We start from the raw sequence: 8,335 nt of genomic DNA, 5'->3' as shown, positions 1-8,335 counted from the left end.
GAGTCTGACGCAAAGCCAGGCTCCGGGGGCTGGTGGCAGAGCTAAGGGGCTCCAGGCCACAAGCAGCAGCCAAGCAGTCAGTGCAGACAGCAAGGACCTCTTTGCCCAATGGATTGCAGGTTACTACATTTACGGGGAAGGACAAGGCATCCGAACACCCTGCCCTGCGCACAGTGCTAATCACAAAATCACAGAATGGCCTGAACTGGAAGGACGTTATAGACCATCTCGTTCCACCCCCCCTGCCACAGGCAGGGACACTTTCCACTAGACCATGTTGCTGAGAGCCCCATCCAACCTGATCTTGAACACTTCCAGGGATGGGGCATCCACAGCTTCTTTGGGCAACCTGTGCCAGGGCCTCACCACCCTCACAGCAGCCTGAGACACAGGGCTGGAAACACATCTCAGCTCTGTTCTGAGTCTGGGAGGTGCCGAAAGGCAAACCCTAGGGATATTTCACATGCTGTGCCAAACACCAGGGACAAAGCACTGCAAACACTGCTGTTAGCCAGAGATGTGAATTTTGCATTCAGGACTCTCCAAAATGCAGCTTCAGGCAATGCAGCACAGGCCCACAAGAAGGGCAAACCCCCCCACAGCCTGACTTTTCTGCCCTATCTTGCCCTCCCCACCACCTTGTGGTGCCCATACTGTATGTGATGACTGATGAACACTCCTGGGCTCTCAAAGTTTGGAAAAGTAATTTCTCCACCTGGCCCAAGAGTGAGGGTCTCTCCAGGGTGTGCAAATGGTGACACACTGGAAGGAAGAAGCTCTGAAAGAAGGCAAAAAGGGAAGGACTCCTGAGAGCATCCTTGATCACCAAGGATAATTAAGTGGGCTTCCTGCCAGATTCTCCAGATGTCTAATTAATACAGTAAGACCGCTGCTCATCAGTGCAGGCTGATCCCAGTGCAGAAGGCTCCCCAGCTCAGCTTCAGCTTGCTTTTGTGACGGGATGAAGGCAGCCACTGAGCTGCTGGGCTCAGAGCTCTTTCTGCTGGCCTTTCTCCTCTTACCTGATCTGGGTATCCAGCTGAGGAAGAGTGGGACACAAACCTCACCATGCAGACCCCAAGGGAGCCACAGCAGTCCTTGGGAGACTCTACCCTCACCTGCTCACTACACTCATTCTGGTTTCCAGAGGAGCCCTGAGGACCAGCAGCATGCAGGAAACATTGCTGTAAGCAAACCAGTGCTGTCTCGCAGAGAAATCTGGTAAATCCTGTCAGTCATGCTACAGCTTGCCATGAAAGCATCTTACCTCTCTGCTCTGGGTCTGCTGCAAGTGCACAAGACCACAAGCAGTGTTGGGGGAAAATTCCTGGCACAGCGTGGCTGGTCATGGGAGACTGCCCAGGGCAGGAAAACAGGCTCAAACGTTGCAAGCTGCAAAGTTACTAGAGAAGACAACTTGGCTGCTGCACAAGCAAAGACTGATAACGAGAAAATTAAAAGAGGGTCCAATGCACATTTCCTCCACAGGAACCCAGCAATTTTTGCCATCTGGAGTGCCGCTTCCCTCCAAAAGACCACGGAGACCTCAAGGATCCAGCTGTATACGACATTCCTCTTCTGACAGAGCAGCCATTGTAAGCCATTGCAGCACCCTGCTGCAGTGCAGGACCAGCCAACCCTCACTGCTGTGGATCCAGAGAGAAAAACAGACCTCTCCCGAGGGAGGAGGGATGGGAGGCAGTGAGGAATCACAGAATCCTTTAGGTCAGGAATGACCTCCAAGATCAATGAGTGCAACCTTTGACCAATCCCCACCTTGCCAACAAGAGCACAGCACAAGAGGCCATGCCCATTGGTTTCTCAGACACCTCCAAGGATGGTAACTCCACCACTTCCCAGGGCAGTCTGTTTGAATGACTGACAACCCTTTCCATGAATAAATTAATCAGAACAACACTGTTGACAATTTCTAGAAGAACAGCTCCAGGCTCCCTTCTTACTGCGGCTTCAGGAGGTCTCTGAAACTAAATTAGTGTTTCCCGACCATTTCCCTGTGTGATACTGAATGATGTTTTTGTTGCTAGAGAGGATTTTGCACAAAGCACTTGGTCCCTGAGCTCACCAAAGAAGCCATGAAACTTTGCTCTGTCCTCCGAGCCAACAGTGCCCACAACCCACACATAAGGTGCCCATCACATACATGTATGGATGGCAAAATCCCCCTCGACAGTGTTTCCTTGGGAAAAGGGAATGACATTGCCATGAGGACACTCATTAAAAAGAATCAAAACTAGAAAAAGAGCCAAGGAGATGAATCCTATGCAGGAAACATAGGGACTGGATAAAAATAGCCTTTTGGAGGCTCAGCATGGGCACATTCCTCCTCACAGAAAAAGAGCTTTGAAAGGCCAGCTGGGTAAAATTGCAGAGCAAGGAAGGAAAGGGGACAGATTTCACATATTAAAGGCTTGTTCAACAAAGGAATTTTAAAAAGCACAGCCTCAGGCAGGTTAAATGTAAATACACACTAAGACAGCCAGAAAAGGGTATGAAGATCAATTTGCCATTACCATAAAAATGAACAGTCCCTCCTTCAAGGGTCCCTCAGGATCTCTGTTTCAGGAGCAGCAGAGTTTGCAGGACCATGAGCTCACAGAATCACAGAATTCCAGAATGCTGGAAGGTAGCACTGAGGGCCTCCTGGTCCCACCACCCTGACCGTCCTAGAGCACGTGGCACAGGATTGCATCCAGACAGTTTAAGAGTACCACCAGTGAGGGAGACTCCACAGCCCCTCTGGGAAATCTGGTCCAGTGTGTGATCACCTGCACAGGAAAGAAATTCCTCCTCATGTTCAGATGGAACTTTCTGTGCATCAGTTTTTGCCCGTTGCCTCATGCCCTATTGTGCAAAACCACCGAGCAGAGCCTGGTCACTCCTCTGACACCCTTCAGATACTTGTATACATTGAGGAGGACCCCTCTCAGTTATCTCTCCTCCAGGCTGAACAGGCCCAGCTCCCTCAGCCTTTCCTCATAAGAGAGATGCTCCATTCCCTCAGTCATCTTCACAGCCCTCTGCTGGGTCCACTCCAGGAGCAGCATGCCTCTCCTGTACTAAGAAGCTCAGATCTGGACACAGCACTCCCAATGCACCTCATCAGGGCTGAGTAGAGGGGCAGATTCACCTCCTTAACACGGTGCAATTCTCCTCCTAATGCACCCCGGGACACCTTTGGCCCTCCTGGCCACAAGGGCACTGCTGGCTCATGGACAGCTTGTTGTCCAGCAGGTGGCCCAGCTCCTTGTCCTTCTGCTTTCCAGCTGGTAAGCTCCCATTCTGTGCTGATGCAAGGGGTTAATTCCTCCCCAGATGCAGGAGATGATTAGTTGAGGACAATCCTACAGCAGAACAAAGCAGAGGACCATTATTATTCAAACACACTGCAAGGAGGTTTGGAAAGGTTCCCATCTCACAAGATTTTCTATGGCTGATCTCAAAACAAACCTGAAGACAAGCAGCAAAACAACCCCTAAAGGAGCTGAGTTGGTGGCAGAAGAGCAGGGAGGTTTTCTCCTAGTTAGAAATGGACAAACAGGCTGCTATGCATGGCCAGTTTCTCAGCAAAGGGGCACAGCCCTTCAGGCAGGGAGCACAGGCACCTGCAGTGCTCAGTCTGTGCATGAATGAATTAGGGAAGGGTGTGGGCACTCAGGTAACATCTTCTGGCAGCACCAAGTGTTTAGGGCAACCTGATTTCAAAAAGCTGACAAAAGACTTGCCAAAACTGCTTATCAATGAGATGACAAATGAGATATGGGGTTGATTTACACAATGGAAATAAACTGTTTGGGGCACTGCCAAGCTCATGAACTAGGTGCTGCTGTTCCGGAGAATGGTACCAGTTGTCAGCAAATAAAAGCAAAATGCCAACATCGTCATATAACAATGTACCTCTGTATACATGGACAGTGTACCTCCTTCTGTACCAGGAGGAATTGGTCAAGTGGGACACTGTTGCCTGGAAAAGAGATTGTGTACAGCCAGGGAAAATAGAAGTCCTTAAAGGCATGGAGAAGATGCAGAGGAAGTACATATATTCTTCACTGTCTCTTGGTACAAGGAGTGGTCAGCAACTGAAATTGCCATGCTCCAGCAATCCCAGAGCTTGTGGTAGGCTGAAATATTATTTGGGAGAGGGAGCAGGCTTTACTGGGCATATGCTAGGCATGTGCTACTGGAGGAGCCCAGGCAGTGTGTTTGTCTTCCCTCCCAGATGGATCTGTGGTCCAGCTTGGCTCTGATGTGTTCAAAATGGGCCACCCTTTAAAAGTGCCTCTCCTTCTTTGCAAAAAATAACTCTACCCTTGAGGCCAGTGCAGGAGGAGTTTGGAGCAGGACCAGTGACTCCAGCAGACACTTCCCTGCCTTCAAAGGGAAGGGATGCCTGATTTTCACAGAGCTCATGGTCCTCCCGCTTGCCCTGGGGCAGACAGAGTGATAATGTGCTGAAAACCCAGGATTCATGCCCTTCTCTTCAGGGATTTTACTCCACACATCCCATGGGCATTCAAGAGGCTGCACAAACACCTCCCTGGTTCCATCCCAGCCAAACTGGGTGTCCCTCTCTCCCCATCCCAGCATCTCCTCTACATCACCTCACACACTGTATGTGAGACCTGCTGCAGGCAAGTGCCCCATTTTTCCACCCCTTTGAGCTAGGCAAGGCTTTGGATTTTGGAGGTAATGAGCTCACAGTGACAAGCTGAAGCAAGATTTCTGGCTGGTGTAGCTAGCCCAAACACTCAATTAAAATTAATCCACTCTCAGTTCCAGTGCTGGGCAGCTCACAGCAGCATGGTTGGTCATGCCTGCGAAGGAACTTGTGCCAGTTTTGCCTGGACAGTAATGCCTGATCAAAGGAGTTTGTGAAATAAATTAAATGCAGTGTAGATAGGTTCTCTGTGCCTGTCTGTTATAAATACACACCAAAAATGTTAGCTTTTAGGCTTAAATTCCACCTTCTAAATAAGCTATTATTTCAGCACAGCCAAGCCGTCAGACTAGATTCTTGCTTTTGTATTTTCATGATTAAAGACAATCTGACATTTTAGATGCTTCTGATGTAGTCCAGAGCTCTTTTTTGTACCTAACCAGCCACAGTCCCCATACCTCAGCCCTAATGTGGCGCAGTGACAGTCTTCAGCTATTGATCAGGGAGACCATAACCTTTTCTGAAAAGTGGCCACCACCCTCAGAGAGCAGCTGGGGCTTTGTCAGGACATCTATGGTGCTGGAGGCGTGGAGACCATTCTTTGCAGTGTGGCCAGGAATAGTGTTCATGCACTTTCCAGGCCAGCACCTCTCTCTCAAATTAGGGTTCCTCTCTTTCAGATTAGGCATTAAAATTGGTGGAAATGCAGCAGACACCCCTGAGATGCTGCTTCTCAAAGAAGAAGGGTGGTCATGAAGTTTACTCTCTTGGGCCCAGGATGAGGCATTTCTGGGGTGGACCCCACTCTCTTTTCAGGGAAGGGAGGCCAGAGGAGACAGGACTGACAAACTGTTCCCTCCACCAGGCATTTGTCCATGTGCTGCAGCTCCTGGCCTTGCTGTGACCCATTGCCAATCTGATGGTGGGGATGATGATGGTGAGGATCAGCACTGTGCATTGCTGAGCTCCTTCCTGAGTCTCAGCTCAAATATCCTGCGAGCAGATGCCACTATGATCTGTAGAGAATCACCTGTTTTGGGGAGGGCAATGACAAATTCAGCCCTGAGGATCCAACCTTGCACATCACTTGAGCTCCAGCCTTCTCATCTTTTTTACCAGGAGCTAAATCCAACTGTGACACAGACCAGAGATGCAGCTGGCAGAATCAGACCCTGACAGCAGGCCATGTCCATGCAGAGTGTGCAGGAGGTTTCATCTGGACACAAGCCCCTGGTCCCGTGCTTCAAGGTCATTGGCAGGGCAAATAGTTAGTCACCACATCTTTTGGAGTAGTAATGCAAGAAGGGTCAAGACAAGTGACAACAGCCCAACTAATGCAGAAAAACATCTTACAAGCCAGTCCCTGCACACAAGGTGCTGCAGGAAGCTGGTCTGCACCTGCCAACACTGACAGAAAGGCTAAGGTTGAGCAGGGCTCCAGGATCCCTTTGGGAAATGGTTTTCCCCAGGAAGTTGTTGAGATGAACTGCAGTGGTCCACCCTGGGTTGCTTTGAGTGGCGACCATGGACGGTGTGCTAAAAAAGCACCACTGAAAGAAAAGCTGAGCCAAAGGCACATGGGGAGGCTGCAGAAAAACTAAACCTGCCCTGTTTTGAGGTAGACAAAACAGCAATCAGGAAGGAGAAATATTCCCAGAGCCACTCCAAAGCAGGCAGTAAATGCATCTGTTTTTCACAGTTACTAATGTCATCAACAGCAAGGTGCCACAAAGAGGGGAAAGCCCCTTCCCAAAATTTCCAGGGGTCAGGCACTGCAAAGAAGTACCTCTCCCCAACTGGATGGAATGCTGCTTCACTCCAGATACACAGTGATGGAAGCAAGAGCAGGATCCAGCCCTGCAGCCCATTTAATATCAAAAAGAAACATCTGTTCCTTTGAGTTAAAAAAAAAAAAAAAAAAAAGCAAAAAAAAAAAAAGCCAACCAAAAAAGCCCCCAAACCAACAAAAAAAGAAACAAGCCTCAGATAACAGCCTGAGTGGCTTCTTGAAGATTTGGATTTTTTTCGCCCTTTTTACAAATGGTAATTTCAGGCTGATGAAAGGAGAGTAACGTGACACATTGACTACACAAGCTGTTTGCACAGAGGGAAAACAGCTGATGCCCAGAAATGTGGGGTGCTGCTCCAAGCCTTGCCCACCTACTGATACCACACCATTGCCCTGGGCCTCAGTTTGCCCCTGTCAAAAAGGATTTTCATTTCTGAAAAAACAGGATCAGGCAAGGAGGTGGTTTGGCAGCTACTTTTTAATGTCCCTTCAGCTCTCAGAGGACATTTCACAAGGCAAAGCTTCCTTCTTGGCACTTTCTTAGCTTCAGGAAAAGCCTTTAGCCTCACCCCTTGGCAGGGAGCTTTCTCCTTTATCCTGCCCTTCAAGTCAGGCAGATGATTTTAGCAGAGACTCTGATCCTTAGGAGTCAGAGTGCAGCCCACTAATTCACTTTGACCACCCCATTGTGCAGGGATTGGCAACCGCCCTCCATCCCCATGTCCCTGTCCTTCTCCCAAGAGACACCACCCTCTGCTCCCAAAACTGAACATCAGAAATGCTGCAGCTTGTTTTCATGTCCTTGGGCTGGTTTGTTTTTCCATGGGATATTTTTATTCTTGCCCTGATCCCAGTCATACTGGGGATTTAAAGTTTCAGCCAAAGCAATAAGAAGTAAAGAGCAAAGAAAGTGAATTGGGACCCAGAGCATTTCAATAAATTAAAAGGGAAAAAAATTAAAGGATAAAAAAAAAAAAAAAAAAAGACATAGCACAGCACAGAGGAAGCAAAGCAATCAGAGCAAAAGCTGTCAGCTTTGCCAGTTCCCCTTTGTTCGCAGATCAAATTCACTGCCTCTCTCGTCCAAAACTAACAACTCCTAAGTTTCCCTCGTGCTCCCTGGGGAGGTGTTTTCTATATTGGAAACAAATCTATTTTGACACTCCTGATGCTGTTTTACCCAAATTGCCCTCTGTCAAGCGGCTTCTCTCATTTTCCATTTGTACCACACCATGCTCCTGGTTCAAGCCCAGTGCCAGGCAGTGCTGGCATCAATCTGGGCTTGCGCTGACCCAGACAGAGGTTACTCCAAGGTTCCCTACCACCAGCTCCCTCTCCTACCCACCTCTCTGCCCTTGGGGAAAATTTGGCCCAAGCTAAAGCTTATTTGGCAACTGAGTCCTGGATTATGCACAGGGAAGGGTCTTGGTGCTGAATTCCAGCCAGCAATGTCTGCTCAAATGCCCTTTCCCTGCAGCACCCCAGGATTCAGGAAAACCTGACTCTTCCCTGATGGGGATGACCAGACATGGGAAAGAAATTAAAAGGCTTTACAAGCAAAATGATGGAAGAAGTCCCAAAAAGTCATGTTGGCTGCAAACACCCTCAGGGCAACTTCACAATTAAGTATCTGACTGATTCTACAGGAGCCTTCCAGGCGGGAATTTCAGTCCTGGCCTATCTGTGTACCTGAAAGGGATGTTCTCCACCCTGGGAGGAAAGTCTTAAAGCATCCCTGTTGTAGAGACAAGAGGTTTGCAGGTCATCAGTAGGAATGGTCATGTAGGATTGTCCTCTGTATGCAGTTAAGGGATTTAAGAGATGCTCCTCATGTACTTGAGGTGTCAGTGGTACTGAATTATGCATGCTCT

The sequence above is a fragment of the Anomalospiza imberbis genome, chromosome Z, assembly GCF_031753505.1.
Source record: "Anomalospiza imberbis isolate Cuckoo-Finch-1a 21T00152 chromosome Z, ASM3175350v1, whole genome shotgun sequence".
NCBI lineage: Eukaryota > Metazoa > Chordata > Aves > Passeriformes > Viduidae > Anomalospiza > Anomalospiza imberbis.
This window is presented reverse-complemented; position numbering follows the sequence as displayed.